The sequence below is a fragment of the Leptonychotes weddellii genome, chromosome 9 (assembly GCF_054177405.1).
Source record: "Leptonychotes weddellii isolate Sample4059 chromosome 9, ASM5417740v2, whole genome shotgun sequence".
In the NCBI taxonomy this organism is placed as follows: Eukaryota; Metazoa; Chordata; class Mammalia; order Carnivora; family Phocidae; genus Leptonychotes; species Leptonychotes weddellii.
In genome coordinates, this window is record NC_138377.1 from 26,474,974 (window position 1) to 26,500,025 (window position 25,052).

Consider the following 25,052-nt stretch of genomic DNA (forward strand, 5'->3'; position numbering starts at 1 on the left):
CTCATCATCTCTCTCCTGGACCCTTGGAATAGTGTTTTAATAGGTCTCTGCCTATGGTTTGGGAACTCTTCCCTACCCAGTTATCCACGACCCAGCTGCCTGAGTGAGCTTTCAGTATGCAGCTCTGGACATATCACCCACTTGCATAAAAGTCTTTAATAGTTCCTCCTTGAATAGAGAAGTCCAACCTCTGGAGTCCAACCTCTCTTTCTCTTTCTCTCTCTCTTACACACAGAGAGGCAACTGTATGTTCCACCCCTACTAAATTGTATTCAGCTTTCTGAATATGCCAGAAAATATAACTGTTTATTGTCCCTGGGAGGGCATTCCATCCTCCACTGCCCATTCACCTAACCAACACTGGCTTATGAGTTAAGACCTAGCTTATATATCAAGTTACATCCCCTAGGAACTTTTACCCGATCCAGTAGAACTGACACTACCCATCATGTGGCACATTGTACCTGGACATACTTTGGGGTCTGCAGTGCCTTATCATGCTCACCTATTTACTTTCTGTCTTCTGCAGAACTTGAGCTCCTAAAGGGTAGAGAAATATCTTAATGATCTTTGTGTGTCCAGTGCCTAGCATGGAAGAAACACATCATGCATTATAAATAAATGAATTAATAAATTTCTATATCAAATAATGATTACTCCCCAAGTATTCAAAACAGATCTTCTTTTCTCTGTTAGAAAAGGTTGAAGAAGTCCAGGGGATATTCAAAACTTTGCCCAGTAAATTTGTCCTATGAATGGATAACCTTTTATTCAAGGAAAAGAAGTAGCCCATAAATGACCAGTCCCTTAACTCTTTACACATGACCTTCACCCAGCAACTGCCAACCCTAAGGATTTTCTTGGCCTACCGGTCAAGGGTAGCTTGTTGACCCAGTCACGTACTTTCCCAATTTGTTCTTTTTTACTTAGGTCATGGTTTCTCTTTCCTTAGTAGATTATTGATTCTAGATGAAGGGAATAGCTTGCACATACTGTCTATAAGGAGTAACAGGGACATTGATTTGGCCAAACCTGAGGTTTTATTTTAAGAAGCTATGGGAAATCAGTCTGGGTAGATAGGGGCAGATGTGAATGATAGTAAGTTAATACTGCAAGAGAGCTAGGAATCGGCTTGTCCAGAGTTTCCTAGAGTGGGGTCTACATATCGTGGTGGAGTGTAGTTTGATTTTACATAGATAATATGCAAAAAAAAAAAATTTTAATTATGTGCTTATTGATATGTACTAGAAGAAAGGTCATTATCACTTTCGTCCCACAATTTCACATATGTTATTGCCAAGACTTTTTTTTAAAAAGGACTTAAGTAAATAAATAAATCAATTTAGAGAATAAAATGTTAAAAAATAAGTGAAAAGTCAACATGGCGAGTATTACAAAGGTGATACCCAAATGACTGAAGCTGGAGAAATGCGGAGCTAGTCTAACACCTCTTCATGTCTCAGGCAGGGAAATCTAGACCCAAAGAAGCTAAATAACATGTCCCAGTCAAGCAGGTGGAAGGCCTGAAATGCTAACATAAAGACCAGCTCAGCAATAATTCAGACACTGACTCTACAATTTGAACTTATTGAATAAAAAATGTTTTTTGTTGTTATTAAATGAAAATATTAAAAAAATAATCTTACCTCTGGGAACCACTTGAGGGCAGGGAGGAAAAGTAGAAAAGAAAGAGGAGTAAACCCTAGCTACATCATCATGGCATGTCCGCAGAGTAGCCATTCCCTACCGCTCCTACCGCAAAGACCATGGAAAACTCTGACGTTGGAAACTTGCTAGAAGATATCCTGAAATGATCAGTCACTCCATGCTGTCCTCTCTGTTCCACTTCATCACACTTGAAGTTTTGCCGGCTGGGATTTTTGCTGTCTTGGCAAATATGATGATGGTGTCAAACATAATGTTTGCTAAATTTTTGCAGAAATTGCTTAGAAGACTTCTGTGGGGGCCTATTGTCAATTATCTGGAAAAAGAGAAGTTTGCAGACATTAGAAACAAGAACAGTGTGGGGTTAGGCTCTGGGTTTTAATGAGAAGAATTAAAATTAGAATGTTGGCTATTTCCTATAGCTTTTGCTAAAAATAACCTGGGTGCCTGCTTCCTTCCCTCGCACTTCATTTTCAGTGCCTGCTCATGCTGAAGATGCAGGAAGGCTGGAAAATGCTCCTTGGGATCTTGCACCAATGCTATTTGTTCAGATAAACGTAATTTAGCTTTGACCTGCCCTCTCATGCACCAGTGGGCATGCTACTTTCAGGCTCCTGTCAGATTTACACTTGAGGAAGCTTAAAGGTGATGAGGGGAGCACACACACCACGCACTGTTGATTTTACCTCTTGGATGTCTCTTTGCATCACTGCCACCAACTTCGCCCAAGCTACCATCATTCTTTGCTTGGGCTGCTACAAGACCGTCCTGCATGCTCTTTCTATTTGAATCTACCCTGTCCTCACCCAGTCACACTGTAACCAGAACAATCTTTTCCAACACAAAGCTGAACATATCCCCCACCACTACCATGACTACCACCACCAGTTAAAACCATTCAGTGGCTTCCCATTGCTTGTATGATAATGACTGGAATCCTTGACATGGTCTACAAGCAAGGTCCTCCCTGATCTGTGCCCTAGAACCTCTCCAGCCTCACCCCCTCTCCCCTTTGCTCTTCCTGCTCCAATGCACAGTCCTCACTCCAGTGCCTTCTGCCCACCAGGCCCCCACAGGGCCCCAGCTCATGCCCTGTCCTTTCTTCTTTATCTACCTAATCCTTACTCATTATTCAGACCCCAACCCAGTTATCACTTTTTTTAGGAAAGCTTTTCCTGACCCTTTGGACAAGGTTACATCCTTTCTCATATTGCCTCTCTGAGCCCAAGAGAAACCTCTCCTTCACAGCACTCATCACTGCTCCTTTTTATTTAGGAGCACATTTATTTAATGATTAATTGATTACTAGAGTTACCCCTCTGGATGGTGGTTCCATGAAGGCAGGGACCACATCTGTTTGCTCATCCTTGTATCCTCCGTATCTAATACTGTGCCTAGCACACAAGAGACACTCAATGTTTCTTGAAGGATATAAACATTAATCCCCAGGAGGACCCAAGCCTCTCTTTCTTGCAGAGATCCTTCCCAAGAGAAAGGAAAGTATTACCGCATTCAACTACAGCGCTTTCTGTACCTCAGTCCAGCCCCATAAACTCTCTGATTTCCCATCCTTACCTTAGTCCTCCTGATGGGATACACTCTGTAGACAATAGGTTGGTTGAGGTGGGGGTGGGGTATTCCTGAATTTTCCTGAAGTGTTAGGAATATATTAGTTTTTTGCTTTTTATCATAAACCTGTCTGACTTCAGCCCGAATCTTCTAAAGGAATAGTCCCCAAATAAAGCACAGTGTTTCTCTCAATGTCTTGATTCAAATGGAAGATCTCATATATCATTTCCCCCATTAAGTTAAAAATACATATTTTCTAACATCTCAATGCAGAGGAGTCTTGGGTCCTCACTTGTATTGTGGAGGAGGTTTAAGGAAAGAGGGCAGAGAAGAAAAATTAATGGTGTCAAGGGAGGTGACTCAAAGCTTTCTACGTGAAGCTTTAAGGAATCTGTCTCCATGGGGAATAGGGGGAGACAGGGATGGCAAGATAAGCAGCAGGACCTTCAAGGCAAAGAAGGTTAAGAAAGACTAATGTAAAAGGTGAGATTTCCTTTCTTGTCCACTCTGCCCCACCCACATCTCTGTGCCCTGCAGTGGACCAGTCCTGTGCTTTGCAGTAAGGTGGGCCTGGGGGCCTGGTGAGAACAATGCCCCCAGTTAGGGTCCCCACTGTCACCCTACTCACGCCTTTCCTGGAGGATCAGCATTCAGCTTCTGGTGCTTTGGAAATCCAGCCCAGCCTATGATGAGGGAGTTATTATTGGCACATTCTTGAATTTTATCAGTGTTTTTAAACAGTGATTACTGTGAGGACATGCAGAAGCCCAAAAGAAGGCTGTAAGCACTGGGAAATTAATCTGCTTGCTCTGTAACAACTCGGCCAGCTTCCACATGCCAGATGTTTGGGGCAGGGTCAGATCAAGGCTGCAGATGGTCACTGGCAGAGAGCTACTATTTGGGGGGCACAGGTCATGGGAAAAGCTTACAGTTCAAAGTTGGCCTCTATGTCTGTCCCATGACTTTTCCTTCAACCTCATATATCACAATCATCAACAGTCCATCAAATTTGAGGAAATATTTGGATATTTTGTTTAAAGACCCTGATATTGTACTGCTATGGAAGCCCAGAGGATAAATGGACTCACCTTACAGAAGAGAGGGCAGGTGACCTTAGACTTCTCCTGCCTTTCATAAAAGGGGAAAGAAAAAGGAAAACACTTAAATACTGTGTTATGTTCTAAGTGTATATTTTTCAATCTCTGATTTGAGCTGAGTTTTGGGAATTCTGTGTTCCTTTCAAAAACTATAACTATGGGGGCGCCTGGGTGGCTCAGTCAGCTAAGCATCCAAATCTTGGTTTCAGCTCCGTTTGTGATCTCAAGGTCGTGAGATCAAGCCCCATGTCAGGCTCCATGCTCAGCATGGAGTCTGCTTGAGACTCTCTCCCTCTCCCTCTGCACTTCCCCCTACTCTCTCTCTCTAAAATAAATAAATAAAATCTTATAAAACAAAAACTACAGCTGCAAAGAATACAGAAGACCACATCAATGTATCTTATTAGAAGATATAAGTTCATATTTCCAAAGGGCAAAGAGCTGAGTTTTGAGATAGTTCATCCAGGAAAATTTTCCTAGCTAAGTGAATGACAGAAAGCTCAGAGTCACACTAGCCAGTGGGAAGTTCACGTAGCTCTACTGTTTCTCATTTACAGTCTATCCATGATTGGAAGAGAAACTGATCAAGGGCAGAGAGTGACCTATGGGTTTGGGAGGAAGAGCAGAAAGCAATCATAGATAAGAGTCTAGTGTTAAGACTCTGTTTTTCAAACTTTACAACAGAAACACCTGGGAGCATTTTTAAAGTGCAGATTTTCAGGGGCACCTGGGTGGCTTAGTCAGTTAAGCATCTATCTTTGGCTCAGGTTGTGATCCCAGGATCCTGGGATTGAGCCCTGTAGGGCTCCCTGCTCAGCAGGGAAGTCTGCTTCTCCCTCTCCCTCTGCCCCTCCCTGCTCACACTCTCTCTCTGTTGCTCACTGTCTCAAATAAATAAATAAAATCCTTTTTTTTTTAAGTGCAGATTTTCAGATCTTCATGGCACGTGGCCCAACATTTGCACTTCCATTGGGCATCACATGTGATTCCAAAGCAACACTGAGGAAAAGCCCTGCTAGAATAGCTAAAATCACAATAGGGGGTGGGGGAGAAAGGACAATGGTATCTAGAATTCACTGTCATTATTAAAAACCCGGGAAGAAAGACAAATATTGAGTATAAATCCAAGAAAAATTCAGGATCTTGGAAAGGTGATTTCCATTCAGACATCAGACAAGACTAAAGTTAGCTTACCAGTAAGTGAAAGCAGCAGCAAATTAGTAAATTAGGTACCAAATTTCAGTTGTTAAGTGAGAGAAAACCCAACTCAAACTGGCTTAAGCAAAAAAATCAAGAATCTATTGGTTCGTATAAATGGAAATAGAACTGGTCTCCAAGGGATTCAGGAGGTCAAACATCATTGAAACTCAGTCACTCTGCCTTTGGCTCTCAAATGTTACATTCCTTCTATCTTGGCTTCTCTTTTCTCCTCTTGTGGAGGAGACATCTGTCTGAAGTTCTGACCATTCATACTTGATTCCAAGTCTGTAGAAAAGAGAACTCCTTTTTCTAGGTTATTCCATTAAAAAAAAAAAAAATCCCAGGATTACTTCTGATGGGAAAAGCTTGGTCACATGACTACTTCTGAAACAGTCTCCCTGGTCAGGAATTAAAATACAATATTTTATTTTTCTTTTTTAAAGATTTATTATTATTTATTTGAGAGAGAGAGAGCACAAGGGGGGGAGGGTCAGAGGGAGAAACAGACTCCCCACTGAGCAGGGAACCCAACGCAGGACTTGATCCCAGGACTCCAGGATCATGACCTGAGCCGAAGGCAGTCACTTAACCAACTGAGCCACCCAGGTGCCCCTAAAATACAATATTTCTGAGAGCTGGATCATTTTCCCACCCCTAGATCTGGGGAGAGGAGTGGTGAAGGGATGACCAAACCCCATGCATTGAAAGTACAGCGGGGGGCACCTGGGTGGCTCAGTTGGTTAAGCGACTGCCTTCGGCTCAGGTCATGATCCCGGAGTCCCGGGATCGAGTCCCGCATTGGGCTCCCTGCTCAGCGAGGAGCCTGCTTCTCCCTCTGACCCTCCCCCACTCATGTACTCGCTCTCTCAAAATAAATAAATAAATCTTTAAAAAAAAAAAAAAAGAAAGTACAGCGGAAAGGGGAAATAGTTGCCTAAGAAAAAACCCAAGATCTTCCCAGAAAAAAAAGGAAATAGATTCTTGGTAGCAGAAGCCATGATTATCTGCTACAATGGCTGAAAAATATTTTTGTCTGTTTAATTACACAAAAATGTTGTGTTAACTTTAAAAATAAATCTGCCAGTTATTTTACCAGCAAAAAAAAAAAAAAAGGAGGGGTGGTTATTTGGGGAATAGTAGAGAATTGTAATCCAGGACAAGTAAGCTACTGCAAAACCATAGACAAGTCCTGCTGAGCAAAGGAGAACGAACGCTCTTTTATAGAGAAAAACAGGGAAGTTGGATTGGCTGTCATAAACAAAAAGTCCATTGAAGTAAATTAAGAGTTGGAAGTATAGTGACTTCTCATTGGCTAAGTTATGACAGTCTTTCATTGGCTGGGCTATTACCAGGGAAGGAGGTAAGTCTTTCTTCTTCCTGCTGGGATAGTAAGGTAGAATCCACATGCACCATCCCTCTCTTCCTATTGGGTCTAGGATTGACCAGGAGTACGAGGGTGGTAAGAGCTCCCCCTGCCGGCCCCCAACTCCATTCTAAACGCATTTTCTTTTACTAATTTCCACAATATCTATCAGTTAATATTCACTTATTTTAATATTAAGTATAGAGTCCTATATTTTAATATAGATATTATATTATTGTAATGGCCTGTTTGTCACTAATCTTCCCTAGCGGATTATAACCCCATGAGGGCAGAGACTGTTTATCTTATTTATCCATGTGTAGACAAGCAGTCTTTACAGTGGGATGTGCAAAAAATTGTGGTGCATGAAGATGATAGTAAAATTTCTATTTTTCTTACCTAATTCTTGAGGAGATAAAAGGAAGCTTTGTTAACATTTAGTATACAGATATATGGATTGACAGTGACACACTCATTATGTTCAGAAGTGGTAATGTTAATAATGGGTCCAAAGAGAAGAACGTGAACTCTACTTATTCATTTATCCCTCTGGTTCCTGGCCTCCCACCCTCCACTCTCTCTTCCTCCCACCCAGCATCATTCAGACTCACTGCCTGATCTATGATTTGTCTGACTAACCCCAGGACCTCTCTCTCAGGAGCTGTCCTCCTTGAAGTGGGACACCCACCTTCTTTCTGACCCCAGCAAACTCAATGTCAGACACTAATGGGCCAACCTGTTAATCCTGGTGATCTTTATCTAGAGCCTCACTATTAACGAACCCAACTTTTCAAAACGTAGGTCGGAGAACGGGCTGACCTCAACCGTCAACCAACTAGGATTTATCAAACACCTACTATGCCAGGAAGAGGTAGATAAAGGGAAAGGCCTTTCCCTCAAGGAGCTCAACTAGTTAGGAAAAGAAGTCACATAATTCTAAAGGTGGCTGACATGTAGAGAGGGGAGGATCGCTATAGCATGTGCTTTCTTTCAAAAGGCATCATTTCCCTAATGCCATTTTAAAGGGAGCACTGCTTTTAACAAGACCAAGTCTTCCTGCATCCCAGATTCCTAGAGTTCTTTTAAATATAATGTTGGGACCCTGCCATGCCGAGACCAATGTCAGTATATCTTTTGTAGGTAGAAACAAAGGAGACTGGATACATACCTGGTTGATCCAGTGAGTCAGGAAATCAGCCTGTCAACAAAATCTAAGGAGTAAAGATTAGACTCCCAGACTAGGAATCAGGCACATCACCTCCCAGGGCTCATTCCAATAAGGTAAACAGACTGGCTGCATTATCTGTCTATCTACAATGGTTGCAGGCAATATCGCCAATGCCCAATTTTATGTTTCATTAAGATTTCAATTAATCTCTTCCTCATTTAGCCGGGGAGAGGGATTGATCTGCCTTTACATAAACACCACAAATCTTTTACTTTCCAAAGGCAAATAAGCTTATATATTTGATTTATGTCCTTTGTCATGTCCAGAAACAGCATCTATTCTATTTCCCTAACTATATCGACTTGGCCAGAAGTTGCAATTCCAAGAATTATCCTCTCTGTCCCTAAGAAGAGAATTTTTCTCTATCTGAATCTTTTATTTCCCAACAGTTCCACACCTCCCTGTGAGCATACAGACTTTTAATAAAAACTGTACTAAGTAAAATGTGCCAAAGATACCCAAAGTTCCCTTGGAGGTACCCAAGTCACCATATCTAACAGGAACAAAAGGTTTTGTTTTTTCTTTAAGCCAATAAGCTATGATGTCACTCAAGTGGCTATGAAAAGAGTGAGTTACCAAAAGAACCTTTGGTAATTTTTTTGTCTACAAATTGAGTGGGGCAATTCATGTTTTTCCACAGCCTGCTTCTCTCTGAATAAAAAGAACAATATCTAAGAGGAGAAAATAGGTTATTCATGTCCCATAATTGAACCATTTAGATGTTTTTTTCTGATGCAAGTAACAGAAAACTCAGCTTTCAATGGCTTAAACAATAAAAGGCTTTAATCTCCCATACAACAAGAAGTCCCGAAGCACTTTGGTTTTCCATTGTTCAACAATGTCTTCAAGAACCAGAATCTTTTCTCCTCAGAATGTAGATTCTGGTCTCAAGCTTCACCCATTATGATAGAAAGATGGCTGCAGCGACCTCAAGCATCACTTCCTCGCATATCAATACCCAAAGACAGAATGTTCCATCTCCATTTGCCTTTTACAAGAAAGTTTTCTTTTCCAGAAGCCCTGTGAAAAGGCTCTCCTCACATTTCATTGACTAAAATTGTATTACACATTCATTTCTAAACCAATCACTGGCCTAGAAATTCATATTATCAAGATTTAATCCCCTAATGCATCCATATGACCAATAAATGTACAATTAGATTTCTGTTAGCAAGGAGGAATGGCTGTTATATATGCAATCAACAGCCTCTGTAAACAAGATCAACCAAAAAAAAAACAAAACAAGGAGATAGAGATGGGATGGGGATTAACCCAAGCAGGTTTGAGGAAGTCATACAACTATCACCTTAGGATTGGCCTGAGCTTTCAACCACTGGAGCCATTCCATTAGCATCTGAACTGAGTATATTTTCTCTAAGATGTCTTTGTTAAAATGCACATATATTAATTGGCAAGAAGAAAGACCAATAGGTAACCCTTATCTACTGGCATGTAGACAAGAATTTATCAATCAGATTAACTATAAATCAGATTGGAAACAACATTAATAATTGGGTTAGACATTATCACATGCTTACCATGTGCTTGCAATGTATGAAATGCTTTACATGGTTTATAGGTTGTACAGATAAAAACTGAAGCCTAGAGAAACCAAGTAATTGCCAAAATTCACACAAATGGTTTGGGGTAGTCAGGACTTGAAATCAAGGCAGTTTGATTTCAAAGTCCATACTCTTGATATAGGTAGTTAATCCTTGAATTGATTGGGGGAAGCCATGAATTTAGAAATGTATGGACTGCAGGGTCTAGGTTGTTGAACCAATCACATCAGCAAAGGAAAATGAGATTACCTGGATTGGCTCAAACCACATAGTGCCCACCCTTAAAACTGAGGGGTTGGGCCAATTCCACCTAAACAACATAGTTGTTACTTACTGTGGAGGAGTTAAAGTCAATGTTGGAGAGACCATCACAAGTTCTTAACAGTGTTTTCTTGCAGTGGGAAAATGGGGGAAATTTGCGAAAGGGATCCAGTTTACAAAAATACTTACTCAAACTGGTGAAAGCCTACTGATATTCCAGGGAGGAAAAAAGTAGCTCTGATGAAGAATTTTCTTAGTAAAGCCTATAAAGAAAGTACAAATTCACACTTGAAAAGTTTGATTCTGGGTGGGTTTTACATTGTTTAATTGTTTTTGCTCATCTGTATTTCTTATTTTTTTTCTATAGTCAACTTGTATGATTAAAAAAAATGTAAAGACCACTTTAAAAAAAGGGAGGGGGGGAAGGGTGCTTTACTGATAAGTACTTGGAAAACCAGCCCAGAGGACATCACCAGCATATGGGTTTTCCCCCACATCAACACCACTTAAAGGAAATTGGATTTAAAACAATAATATTGGGGTCATTCTTAGCTTTAGAGGAAAATTCATCATAGGATGAATGCTCCTAATGCATTTAAAATGTGTTATAATCAATAAAAGTGTTCCTACATATTTTATGAACATTTCTATAGCATATACCATGCCAATTTTGTAGAATACCCTATTTCACAGATGCTAAAGGCTTCAAACTCAGCTGAATATATTTCTACTAGATTGTACCAAACACTAGTGACTGATGATCATTTAAAAGAGAAATTTCAATAAGCTTCAAAAAGATGAAGCCTTTATTTTATATGCTAAGCCCTTGGTTGTTCCTTTAAGAAAATTATTTTCTTAATGATCATTACTCTTTTGAAAGGAGTCCTCCCTTATTGTAAACATGCTTTTACAAAAACTAACAACAGTGGATGGGAATAGCAGCAGGTGTCCCTCTAATCCCCACCTGCCTTTTTTCATGTTCCCAGCCCTACTAGGCACTTAACAGTGTGTCTCATTCAAACTTAAGTGAGTAAATTTAGGTGGGTAAATTTTATAATCACCATATTATAGAGGAGGAAATTGCAGCTTTGAGAGATTAAGCCATTTGCTAAGGCTTCTCAACTTCTAAGTACAGCCGAGATTCAAAACCTAGTTCTTCCTTATTCCAGAGCCCATACTCTCCCCACTTCACTAAGCTGCCTTGCTGACAGATAATCATTCCTTCATTCAGTAAATAATAATGATTGAGCACCTACAATGTGCCTAGCACCAATGTACCTAGGCAGTGTAGAGAGACATAGCTCTTGGTCTTCATGGATTATGGTCACTGAATGGAATGACAGGCAAACAAATCAACAAACTAATAAATATATAATTATGAATGGCAACAAGTATGATGAGGGGAAAAAAAAAACAGAATGTTTTCTGTATAAAGATGTACAAAGTTTACCTAATCCAATCTAAGTATGAGGTATTAAGAAGAAAATCTCTTCCTCATAGCCACCACTCCTTATAGGTAGATGAAGCAGTAAGCCTCCTACCAGGTGGTGATTTATAATAAAAGCCGGGTCAGACCAATTTCTGCTACACACACTGAGAAAGAAAATTGTCCCTAACTGAAGCAGAACTTTGTGGTCTGAAGTGATTAGTTGCTCCTTTGGAGAGATAATTACTGTTCCTGATAAATCACATAAGCTATTTTCTGATAGACTTCAATGAGCTCAACAGTCCTTTCTAGATGGAAAATTTACTGTGCTGGATCTTCTGTTTGCCCCTCCATCTCCACTCTACACCTTTCCCCACCCTCCTGGACCCTGGAAGCTAACCTGAGTGGATTGCATTCCTGGGCTTCCTGGCCTTCCAGTTTGGGTTAAGTCTGGCTCAGTGAGGAGCACCAGCCGGAGATTGGAAGGTAAAAGGCAGCAGAATGGGGTTGGGGTATATATGCCCTGGTTCTCTCCTTGCAGAGATGCCATGGATGGGCTATACCCCTCTACTGAAGGCCTCTGCACCTGGCAGATAGCACCTTCTATGTAGATCCCATCTTCGGGTCTACCCTTCTGTTGCCCCTTCAGGCCCAGGAGTAGAAATGGCTCCCACTGTTACTAGTTCTGAGGACCACACCATCCCTTGTTAGTATCCGCAAACCCTGCACACCCCATAATAGTCCCTCTTCCAGTGTCTTCACGTTACCCATTTTGAGTGAGCCATTTGCTTTCCACCAAGACTTCAACTAACACGTCCACTGTCAACCTCAGGAACTGTTTAGTTACCTATGACCAATCTCCCAGGGGTCTCATGACCTTTATTTAAACATTCTTAAAAAAAAAATAATACAGGGGCGCCTGGGTGGCTCAGATGGTTAAGCGTCTGCCTTCGGCTCAGGTCATGATCTCAGGGTCCTGGGATCGAGTTCCGCATCGGGTTCCCTGCTCAGTGCCGAGCCTGCTTCTCCCTCTCCCTCTGCCACTCCCTCTGCTTGTGCTCTTCTGTCTATCTCTCTGTCAAATAAATAAATAAAATCTTTAAAAAAAAATAATACAAATAGTGATTTTCCACACAACTTTTTTTTCCTACAAAATATGTATCAAGCAAGAAATACTTAACGTTAGTGTGCTCATAAGATTCCTCCCTGGCAGCAAGTTTAAAAAATATCTTTGATATATGCTTGCAATTAATTTGTCTGAGACGTTACTTTAATATTAAGCACAAAAAGAGGCATACATCCTATTCTGTACACTCGATAAAGTCCCAAATTTCTGCCCTTTTGGGTACTGAGATAGCATCTCTCATGAAAAGTTTACTGTAAGTAAATGTGAATATTCTAGCAGCAGAATAGCTGCCAAAGCAGGGCCACAAAAATTCTCCACTCAGCATCTGAGCACAAAACAAGTTTGGAGTCAGAATCCTAAAGAGAGGTATTGGCCCTGCTACCTATACTCTATACTCTATTTAAAGGTAGAACTACCCACACAATACTTCTAGCAAGTCCACACATTTGAAGACCACTCATTTCATTGATGACAAAATTCTAACATCCACCCTATTAGTCAAAAGCCCTTAGTGCAGATCAGAGATAAGGAATGTTTAAGTCCCTCTCCTACCAGCTGTCTCTGGAGTATAGACTTTATTTAGAACTTTTAAATGCTAATTAACCATCCCTTTGGTGTATAATTTCTGATTAGAGTGCTTCAAATATTAACTGCTTCTGAAGTGTAGATAAAAACCAACTAATACAGATTTTTCAGTGTCTGTGTAGAAATGTTTTAAAGGAAAATACAAACAATATAGCAAATAAATACCGTGGGGCAGCCCACTGCCTCCTATGGTATGCCTCAGGTCACTTCTCCGTCTGCACGCAGGGCACATTCGAGTGTCCTGTTACGTTATTTCTGTAAGACCAAACTGCATACAAAACAGAACATTAACGCAAAATCATAATGAAAAGCCATAAAATGCCATATTGTAGTATAGGAACCATGTTCTATTTGTAGATCCCCAATTACCCGTTGTCTTATAAAACCTCCATTTAATTTCTAAGAAAGCATTCACAGTTTATTGAATAACCCTATTGGCATCTCAGTGACATGCTATTCTTTCTAAATTTACCATTTCCTTTTGCTTCAGAGAGCAATTTAAACAGTTTGCAAATCGAAGTCCATGCCCTTGGAAGCACTCAGTGTGAGCGCTCAGGTTCTACTGTGACATCTGCTCTTCCCTGACACCATCCATCTTCAGAACTTCTTCCTACAGGAAGAGAAACCACTCTTGCATCCTTACTCAAGAAGGGGTCCAGCCTGTCAATCTCAATCCATTCATTACGAGGCAGCTACCACGAGCATAACTTTCAGGCTGCCCTGGGAAGAACGAGAAGGAAAATCTAGGGTGATTATAGGAAGGCTGTACCCATCTGGCTGAAGATTATTGGCAATTATCCAGTTTTTAAAGCGGGGAAGAATCTATTTTTATGAAGCTTATTGGTGGCTAATTGCTTGAAATGTTTGACAGAACACAATTTCTCAGGCATTCAACCAGCTCTCAGTGTCTTTCCTTTTCTAATGTGGGCCCAACCCATTACAATTGTTTCCAAAGGACTGTCCATAATATTTTATTGGGAAGGAATTTCATTGTATTGTTTGAAATAGAAGGGCAATTAGATGCCGCTAAGATAAAAAACATAGACTCTCCACTGAAAAGATTATTTCAGTGTATTATAAGATTCATGTGTAATGCAGTCATTTGAAAGATCGTTCAGAAAGTAAGCTATTCTATTAAAATCTCTGCTTTGTAATAAATACAAAAATAAAATTTTATGACTGACATTTTACATGTAAGTTAAGAATCCATTAACTGATTAAATCAGCTGGAAAGTGCTTTAAAAAAAAGGATGAGATATTTCTTTCAGGTGATTTATCCAAGTAGTTAGAAAGAAATGGAGAAATGTGACAAGGAGGTTCTGAGAAGAAGCTGGAGAAGACAACCTAAGTGGATATCAGAATACTAACCGAGTTAGATGGGAACTTGATAGGAATTCCTAGAATGGTGCTCAGAGAGACATGAAAGCTGTCTGTATAGGACTATAGCAGTTTTCTGGGGTTTGTTTTTGTTTTAAGGCCTGCAAATTATCTGGTACTCCTCTCTTCAAGAGGGGGGTCTCTGCCTCCTCTCCTTGGGTGTGGGTGGCCCTGACTGCTTCAACGAATACCAGCACCATGTGACTTCTGAGGTGGGCTGGAAACAGCCAGATAGCTTCCACCTGGTTTTGTTGGGATGTTTGCTCTGAGGGAAGCCAGCTGCCATGAAAGAAGTCTGACTACTCTGAGACTGCCCCACTGGAGAGGCCATGTGTAGACGCTCCTGTCAGCCAACAGGGAGCCTTAGTGGCCAGCCATGTGACAAGCGATCTTGGACATCCAGTCCAGTTGATTGCGACCCCAGTAGACATTTGACCAATTACCTGAGAAACGCCAAGTGAGAACTATCCAGCCAAGCCCTTTAGAATTTCTGTCCCTGGGATAATTTGTCTTACAGCGATGGTAACAAGAATAAGGACTGATTCATGGACCTACAGGAGATCTGGGTGCAAACGTTACAAACTAGAATATTCTGTGAACTGCATTAGGCAAACTTTTTTTTTTTTTTAATATTTTTTATTTCTTTGACAGAGAGAGATATAGCGAGAGCAGGAACACAAGCAGGGGGAGTGGGAGAGGGAGAAGCAGGCTTCCCGCTGAGCAGGGAGCCCGATGTGGACTCGATCCTGGGACTCCGGGATCATGACCTGAGCCGAAGGCAGACGCTTTAACGACTGAGCCACCCAGGCGCCCGCATTAGGCAAACTTAAAAAAGTGGACTTGTTGTCTGGTTCTGGCAAACTGTCCTAACAACCATGGAGCCTTCTTTTCTTTCCAGATCCAGAAAAGTGCTCCTGTCCTCCAGACATCAAATAAAACTGAAGGAAATTACCCCTTAATTCTGGAATCATTTTTTTCACATTTTATTTTACCAGAAGTCTCTCTGAGTACTAACATATTTTCTCAAAACATACAGATTTGAAATGGAAAGAATTTTTATTGGAAAGGAATTTACTGTTTTTAAGCCTAAATTGAATCGAATCCTCCTTAGTTGCTCCTGAACTAAACCTTTTTCACTAATAACAGTTTTATTCTTAAAGGTTTCACTAGCTCTGAATCAAGTTCTATTGTGACTCATGTGGTGTGTGGGCAGCAACTAAAGACTTTCTAGAAGGGTAAGTTACTACAGGGAAAACATCCCAAATGCTTTTGAAAAGTAAGTTGTAACAGTTATAAAACATGGCACAATCGGCAGGCAGGCCTGGAATTAACTGCACTAAAGATTAGCAGCAGGTACATGATTAGAAAAGGAATAAACTGGAAAATAACCTTTTATAAAGTGGGTTTGAACAAAGGTCTTATGCTCACCAAAAACATCTGACAGTTGTCCTAACAGGAAAATAGGTGCCATAGAATCGTGAGGGGTTGAAAGGAAAGCTTAAGTACAGAGCCATAAAATCAGACTAATACCGATTCCTGCGGTTCTTTATGGCAGACCTCTCCTGCGTGATTATGCTGCCCAAAGAGCATTAGAAGGACTCCACATGAATCAGGCTGACCAGATCTTTGGTCTGTTCAGGGCAGAAACTTGGCAAAACGACAACATGGAAAAATTATTTTTGTTGCCCCCCCACTTTTCCTTTCTGCAATTTATACCCCCTGAAATACACGTCATGGTGTGCCCATCCCATTTAACTATCCCCTCTGGCCAAATGGGCATGACCTATTCGGTTAAGGGTTCTTCTTAAGGGATGGTTTCCATAATGGGATTTTTTTCCAACTCCCCCCGCCCCCACTCATCACAAGCTGTTCTCCAGTGTCCCCTTCTCAGAGTGCTAAAATCCCTCTGCTACTCTCTGTTAGGGAAATGATCCAAATTCTATATCTAAGTATTTAAGAATATCCCCAACTTAAGACCCAACCCGTCTTACAGCTGTTTCTCAATCTTTCCTTCAAAGGCAGATATTCATTGTTTCTTCTGCTGTTGTTCACCATGTCTTTGTCTGTGCCTTGCCCCCATCACAGAATGCCCCCCTCCTACTCCAAACACACCTAAGTCCACCTTTTTTTCAAGGCCCATGTCAAATCTGACCAGATCCATGAAGCATTCTCCTCTCCTGGCAAACTCTAGTGATCATGTCCTCCTCTGAATTCTAGATTGTTCACCTGGCACTTAGCATGTGCTATGTTTTAATGTTATTCATGTATTTATATTTTCCTTTCTCCATATGGGCCAGTGACAATAGCATTTGTCTCTGGTATCTCTGATGCACCATGCTTCGCATTCAACCTGTATCAGACAACAATAATGCCTCAGTCAAGAGATCATCTATATCAAAAGTTCATAGGTACTCTTCCTAGGGAGTTAATACATTTAAGTCCTATTGTTCTTATTGCTTTCAACAATACAGTAACTCTTAGGGATATGTCTAAGGAGATTTTTTTTTTTTAGCCCCTTAACAGCCAAATGGAGAAGATATATTGGTGCAACTCAGCTGACCCTTTAGACCAGAGTAGGTCTTCTTGAACCTTTAAAGTCCCATCACAGCCTGTATGTCCTTATAATTAGGATAGAAATCTGTGCATTTTCACAAATTCCCTTGACCGCCTCCTTCTTTTTCTCTCTTGATTGGCATCCTGTCTATATCAAGTCACCCTTCCTACTTATGGACTTAAGAACATTGTATTGCTGAGCATGGTATCTGGCCAATTTGAGTGGCTGTTGAGGGGCCAGCCGATGCTTCCTGTAGAGTGAACCTTGATCAATGAGAAATAGGATATGAATGGGATGAAGACAGATAAATTCTCCCTCCTCTTTTTTGCCTGTTACCTACTCAGGGTGTGATTTCTCTTTACAGCTCTCCCAGGAGAAGTCCTAGATGCTGAATGGGCACATCTGCTGAACAGCCAGCTCTGTCCCTTGTCTCTTTGTAGTTCAGTGAAGTGGTGGCTAGTGTGGTGATACATTGCATCACTTCCCATCATCCTTGCTTCATTTCTTTTTCCTTTACTCTTCCTGCTTTGGGTTTGCATCTCCCTTAAAAAAGGGTTAGCGCTTTATTCCTTGCCTCAGGCTCTGTTTTCTGGAGTACTCAGGCTAAGATAGTTCCTTTTATTAATCATCACATTTTACTATTGAGACTTGGAGTTCCACTTCACAGAATGGGCTACAAATAAAAGCCTTCCTGTAGTATCCAGTAGTTTAATATTTATCCAGCAGTTCATTACTTATCCGCTAGTTCAATACTTGAGCTCCCATCTGCCCATTTAATTAAAAGTCTGCCTTTTTTTCTGGAATCTTCATCCTCTTATGGACTCCAGATCTTACTAATGCACAGAGAGCCAGACCTGGGCATTCCTGAGTCACTAATGGAATCAAGATAACCTCTTTAAGCTAGGAGACCTCATAAGTGTGAGAGGTTGTTGTCTGCTAAGATCCATTCTCCTCTTCTTACTTAGTTATGTAGTTTTAGTGGGGTATGTAACTGTCTTAAGACTACATTTCCCAGGGGCGCCTGGGTGGCTAAGAAGTTAAGCGTCTGCCTTCGGCTCAGATCATGATCCCAGAGTCCTGAGATCAGCCCATATTGGGCTCCCTGCTCAGCGGGGAGTCTGCTTCTCCCTCTCCCTCTGCTCCTCCCCCTGCTCATGTTCTCTCGCTTGCTCACTTATTCTATCTCTCAAATAAATGAATAAATGTAGTCTTTAAAAAAAAAAAAAAAGAGTACATTTCCCAGTATCTCGTGCATCTGGGATCTGGATAATCACATGACTATGTTCTGGCCAATGGGATATGAGCAGAAGTGATGTGTGTGCCATTTCCAGCCCTTGTTTTTAAAAGAATTGGCACATACATCTCTGGCCATTTTCTCCTCCCTTCTGACCAAGACATAAAGAAAATTGGAGTAGCTTTCTTGTCCTGAGATGGAAGCCACAAGTTGAGAATGACAGCTGTTCAAATAGCCCTGGACAGCTTACCTGTGGAATGTTACATATGAGGGAAATAAATTTCCATCTTGCTCAAGACACTGTATTTTGGGGTCTCTCATTATATCACTCTAACCAGTTCCCTCTTTAATATAACACATACCAGATCCTGGTTGCTGCTGTCACCAAACTGAGAGGTGCATTGTTGCTCCATGTCCTTGCACCTGCTGCTGGTGTTTGAGTCTGTTGTCACCACCTGCTGAAACCCCAGCATCCTGAAGATGTGTTCTCCTATGCAACTCACTAAGTTCTTGTTTCCAGTCACTAACCCACAGTCAGGCCAGCTCAGTACTTCTGAACAAGTTTGGGAAGAAATGAGTCCTCTGTGGAAGACTCTGCTAGTGGCTAGTTGTTTACCCATTATGTATTCTCCCCCTTTCCCTTAGAAATAGAAACCATTTTGTAATGGAGGGGCATGTACCATTCTCCCTCAACCCAATACAGCTTTTGCCCAAAGTAAAGAAGCTCCTTGCATCTGAGGATGAGCATCTGACACAGTTTTGGAAGAAGCCTCTGGTGACTTTAAAGAAGATTTTAATTTCCCAATATAGGTACCTCCCTTTCCACCTTGTCACTTCCTTTTCCTTCTCGGAATGGAAAGTGGATAGGAGGCCTAAAGTAGAACAGCCATTTTGCCATCTTGAGGAGTAAAGTCTGATGCTTGGGATGGCATAGCAAGAGGATAGAAAGATCCTGAAACACTGACGGCATCAAGGAGCCACTTTACTAGTCTCAGACTGCCTGGCCAGCCTGTTTCTATATGAGGAAAAGTAAATCCCAATTTGGTTACACTTCCAGAGTCAGGATTCCATTATATGCAAGCAAAAGCAACCTCTAATGGGTAATCGCCTGCCAGAAGCCCTGGGTTTCTTTCAAGAATTTGTCAAGCTGTACCCAGCAGGCTTCAACTTACACCGTAATTATTTTCCCCCAAAACAAAACAAGCAAAATTAAAGTTCTACCTTATGAAAAATGCAGTACACTGAAATTACTTGTTTACTGCTTATATTTCCTACAAGACTCTAAGCCCCATGAGGCAGGAGCCATGTTGGTCTTCTTCCTTGCCTTATCCTCAGTGCCTAGCACTCTGCCTGGCATATGTCCCCAGAGATATTTTAGATAGAACAATGACTAAATAAAAGAATTTCAACACACTATTATCGACTTATTTAACTTACTCATTATTGAAAGGCAACTCATTCATACACTGATTCATTCCTTCATTTATCCAGCATTAATTGATGTGATATGCACGGTGGTGTAGGCACTATACCGTTGAGGGCAACATTACTGCCCTCAACGAGCTTAACTTCTAGTGGGAGTTAACAGATCGTTAACTCTTACACAGAAAAAGAAGAGTTTCAGAGAGTGATAAGTAGGGTAGGCAGTAGAACTACAACACCTGGGATATTCCAGGAAGGCCATATTTAAGCACAATTCACTGTCATCAACATGGCTAACCCCTCAATCACGTCTACCTCAGCAGTTCAAGTCCTGAGAGCGAATTGTTCTCTAAGGGATGAGGTGGTCAATTTTCCTTCTTGGAATTTAGGATCACATACATTTCTAAAGAAAATAAATGACCGAGAAAGAGAAATAGAGGAGAGAGAAAGAAAGAGAGAGGGGGAGGGAGGAAGGAAGGAGAGGGGAGGGGAGGAGGAGGGAAGGAAGGAGTTTTATCCTACTGTTAAGCACACTTCCTCCTCTGTGGCCACAGAGAGACATTCTATGGGTGAAAAACAAGGCCAAGGGGGCAGGTCTTCTCTGAAAGGAGCTGGCACTGGAAACAATAGCTAATGTCCCACAAAAACAGCTTTTGAACTCTCCTATGTTCAAAAGAATGTACTACATTATTAATGCTGCAGCCCCTGTTTATGTTTCAAACCCTTCAAAAACCTCAATCATTGTTCCTCCTCAAATCCCCTCTGAGTCCTGCTACACCCAAGGGAGCCCTCGTGAGACATGAGGAGAACCACCAAGACTTGCCCCACCAACACTTGAGCTCCCCAAATGGTAAACTGCCTCCCTTAGAATTTGCTTTTGGAAGAACCGTAGTGAAGAATACTTTTAATTTCTAACATCCAGAGATGGCTGTCCTATTGCCTTGCTCAGGCTTTCTAGAAATCAGTGTCACATGTTTTTAGTATATACCGAGTTAGTTCGGCAACCTTATGAAGGAAAGAAAAAACACACAGACTTGGTCATGTTAGTGAAGTAGAAATGTTTGTTTTCTTTAGTGTTGGCTAAACCACGTTTGTTTACAATGTCAGTAGAGTTGTTTCTTCCCGTTGGTGAGTTAGAAGAATGGCCAGGGTTAAGGGGAGTAAAGGGGGCTGGTTAAGGGGAGTAAAGGGGGATGGATGAAACTGTCTGAGCCCAGCTGAGGGTCATACTGAGGGAGGAGATGGCATTGGAGAGAAAGTTTTGATTAGCCATGGGTCAGCTTCCACTGGATGGGAATAGAAGGGCCAGGGCCAGGGTAAGGCAAGTGAGACAGCGAGGACGCACCAAGTAAGGAGGCATCATCACTCTTGGGTGCTGCCCCTGCTCTTGTACACCCCGGCATGTTGTGTCCAGGCCCCCCTGCCTCTAGCTCCTAGTTTGGGCTCCAGGGAATTGAGTTCCATCAGGGCTACAAGAGTGAGGAGAGCCAGACACATATTCTCTTCGTCATGACAAATGGACATGAAAAGGTGGAAAACCGGATTGGTGAACAGCTGGTAAACAGCTTTACTACTAAAACAGAATAGACCTCATTCTCTGGCTGAGAAGAACAAAGTACGTCTTGGCTTCAAAGAGACAGGGCCACTTTCCCAAGGGAAGACGAGGGCTGGTTATAAAAACTCAACTTTTCAGGTCGGCCCCTTCCTGCTCACTCATGATCTCCTCTCTTTTCCACACCCTGCCTATCACCAGAATAAAATAATACACAAACATAAGTCATAAAATGAAGAAGGGGAGGGAAATATGTCTGAACTGTTGAAAGAGGGAGCAGGATTCTCCATAAGAAATGAAGACTCCAATCTTAACCAAAAAACCTCCAATCCCCAAACAACCACCCCCAGGTGGAGTGCTCAGGCCCTCCTGAGAGCCCCATCCTCATGCTCTTGACCTTGAAGACACTGTGCTTTCTTCCTTACCTCTTCATATAAGGATTTGTGTTTCTCCCACTGGGTTGCAAACTCCTGGAGGATAGAGACCATCTCACCTTCGCCCACATTTCCTTGAGATACAGCAGAGTCCCTGACACAGTATGTGCTGTGGGACTTACTTTCAATGGTGGACACTAGGGACAATAGAAGGCAGAATTCTGTGTTACAGGCTGGCCATACAGAGGGTTGTACCCAGGGACAGGGGACAGGGTAACAGGGAGCTGGAGCTGTAGGGGGCGGCTTATATATGACAAGTGGGATAGGCTTAGCTAAGTTTCTCAGGCTCCCTGTGGATTGGTCAACTTGAGTAATTCTGTGGGCTCCCGGGCATAGGGGCTGTCCCTAGCTGCCTGGGACTTGTCCTTAAGGCAATAAGGCCAGTACACAGCACCATGGAGTCTGAGAGCCCCTAAGGGAAATGGTTGGCAGGGTGGATTTAATCAGCTGCTCAAAAGGGGGAACTGACCAGGATCTAGCTACAGCCTCAATGCTGGCTGAAAACAGCATTTAGAATAAAATAAAATAAAAATTATATTACAGGTGCTTGATATTATCTTAATATCTGCTGAAATCTTTCATTGATTTATAAAGCCTGAAATGCCTTTCTCTGAGCTTTTTCTGAGCTTACTCAGGTCACAGGTCACAGTTAAGTCACAGTTAAAACGTAAATGCCCCTGAAAGAGACAAATTGCTTCAAACTCAGCTGATCAGAAAAGTAGGAGCTCAGATAAGAGCCTGCACAGGAAGAAGCTTCGAATGTATCATTAACACACAAACATGGGCTTCTCGCTGTTTTGCCCAAGACCAAGCCTGGCCTAAAGAAGGGCAATTTAGGGGCAGTGTCTGGTAGTTGAAGGGACAAGCAAGTCCACCAAACACCGTTGTGGACTCTTCGGGAAGCAGAGCGAGATAGACCAAGGAGCAAAAACCGTCCTTATTCAAATTATACAGATTTTCTATTTCCTTCACTACCTCCATTAAAGCTGCTAAAAGATCCTACAAGGCATTAACTATAACCTTTGAGTTAACTTTCTTTTCTCCTGGGCAGAAATCATTTGCACTGCAACTGGACGAGAATTACTTGTAATGCTCCTGGTTTGGGACACTTCAACCTCTACCTTTACAGAGCCGTAAGATCACTGAATCCATCAAAAATAGGAAATCAAACAAAGGCAAACATCCTTAGCAAATCCAATCATCCTGACACAGGACAGACTTGTTAAACAGCACCCAGCACAGCATGGAAAGTGCATCCGGTAATCCCATTTGCCTATTTCCAAATTTTGGATAATTTTTCATGACAAACTACATCTTTTAAAAGTGCTGTTCAGAAAGCAGGAACTCAAATAGGTATTTGAACACCAATTTTCGTAGCAGCTTTATTCATAATGGCCAAAAGGAGGAAACAACTCAATGCCCATCAATAGATGAATGGATAAACAAAAGGTGATATATTCACACAATGGAACATTATTCAGCCATAAAACGGAAGGACACAAGCTACCACATGAGTGAACCTTGAGGACATTATGCTCAGTGAAATAAACCAGACACAAAAGGACAAATACTGCATGATCCCACTTATATGAGGCACCTAGAATAGTCAAGTTCATAGAGACAGAAAGTGGAATCATGGTTACCAGATGCTAGGCAGAGGAAGGAATGTGGAATTAATGTTTAATGATACAGCGTTTGTTTGAGATGCTGAAAACGTTCTGGAGATGGATAGTAGTGATGGTTGCATGACCACGTGAATGTATTTAATGCCATTGAATTATACACTTAAAAATAGTTAAAATGGTAAATTTTATGTTGTGGCTATTTTACCACAATAAAAAAGAAGGAGGAATGAAAGAAGGAAGGAAGAATGGAAAGAAGAAAGGGAGGGAATGAGGGAAGAAAGGAAGGAAGGAGGGAGGGCCGGGAGGGAAGGAGAGAAAAAAAAAGTGCTGTCCAATTGCTGGACTCGCTTTTAGTTTTGGGGGATTGTGATTTTGTCTGCTACTATGTGTCAGGCTGTGTGCAAAGCACCCGTCATTTTATCTTCACAACTTACCCCGCTTGTTTTCTAGATAAGAATACGGAGGTTCAGAGAGGTTAAGTGAGTTCCCTGTAGTCACACAGCCGAGCTAGCTCTGTCTCCATTCAAAGCCCATGCTCTTCACCAGTCCTCTTTACTGCCTCCTCCTCTTTCCAGTCAAATCTTTCACTTCTGAATATAGCAAATTTCCAAGTTAGCTATTACATTTCCAAGCTCTTTCATTTTGTGCTTTGCAAGAGGGGGAATGAAAATAACTTTCTCCCATAAATCCACAGTGAGTTTTTCCCCATGCGGTCTTACAGCTTAGGGGCTCTAGTCTCGGTTTTTTTCTCCCCTTTCATAAGCCTCAGGCTCAGCATCCTGCCAGATCACGAATCCAGACAAGGAGTGTGTGGAGGGCAGGAAAGAGAATGGACCAGGAAGTGGACGACATCCGGAAAAACAGATATGCCAAATATGTCCGGGAAAACAACACAACACCAGACACAGAAGCAGAGTCTTGGTGGGACTCTAAGAAATAAAGCTTTAAATCAACAGCCCTAAAGAAAGGAAGCTATGGCAAGGATAAAACTGCTGAATTTAAATACAAACAAACAAACAAACAAAAACCCACCTCATCTCTATGAGGTTTGGGATAGATTTTTTTACATTTATGCATAATATTACTTCAATTTTGCTAGCTTCTGCCCAGTTGTACCATTTGATTAAAAACTCCCTTTAAGACCTAGAATGCCCTGGGGCTTCCAGACGAAGGATGAATTGTTTGAGACCCCTCACACTGGGCGAGGCCCCCAAGGGAGATAAAGCATTTGCTTGAACTGGAGGGGACAGGAATGACTCCCCAGTTGGTCCTGATGAGAAAATCGTGCCACCACTGAGATTAGCCACTGCAATCCTGGGAAACTGGGTGCCCCTCAGGCGAGAGGGTGGGATTGTCAGTGGGAGAAGGAAGCCCTGAGTCACCGAATCGATTCTTCTTTTATCCGATCCCGTGGGAGGAAGTGTGGAAAACTGCTCATTTTTCAGCTCCTCTTAGTGAGAGTAACAGGAGTTAGTGGCTAAGGAGAGGGGGTGGCATTGTGTTCACTTGTAATTAGAACCGAAGAAACCTCAGTCTAAACCAGAGCCAGAGCCCTGCTGGGCGGCTGCCCACGGCTGCTCCCGGCAAAGCTGTCAAGGAGGGACACCTGCCCTGTCGCTCCGCGCGCCTCCCCTCTCTCCTGCGCCACCCCCAACATCCCCACGCAGGTCGGGCACAAATGTGGTGCATCCGGAAAGAGTTGTTAGAGGTTCAGCTGTAAGTGGGAGGCAGGACATGGTGAAAGATGCCTGAGGACGATTCATCCAACGATG

The 25,052-nt window shown here is 41.9% G+C and overlaps 1 long non-coding RNA gene across 5 annotated transcripts in view; it reads right to left on the reverse strand.

Annotated features, from left to right (window-relative positions):
- LOC145723395 (uncharacterized) overlaps positions 1 to 23,904 on the reverse strand; it is a 38,077-nt gene extending 14,173 nt beyond the window's left edge. For 3 of the 5 annotated variants that reach the window (XR_014148380.1, XR_014148381.1, XR_014148379.1), the window contains exons 1-6: positions 23,715 to 23,904; positions 21,647 to 21,792; positions 10,135 to 10,208; positions 4,323 to 4,362; positions 1,647 to 1,981; positions 506 to 585 (exon numbers count right to left, since the gene is read on the reverse strand). This is a non-coding gene — a long non-coding RNA (uncharacterized LOC145723395). Of the gene's footprint in view, positions 1 to 505; positions 586 to 1,646; positions 1,982 to 4,322; positions 4,363 to 8,062; positions 8,106 to 10,134; positions 10,209 to 21,646; positions 21,793 to 23,714 lie in introns of all 5 variants that reach the window. The other 2 variants (XR_014148383.1, XR_014148382.1) reach the window with 1 other exon arrangement.
- Between the last annotated feature and the right edge of the window lie 1,148 nt (positions 23,905 to 25,052).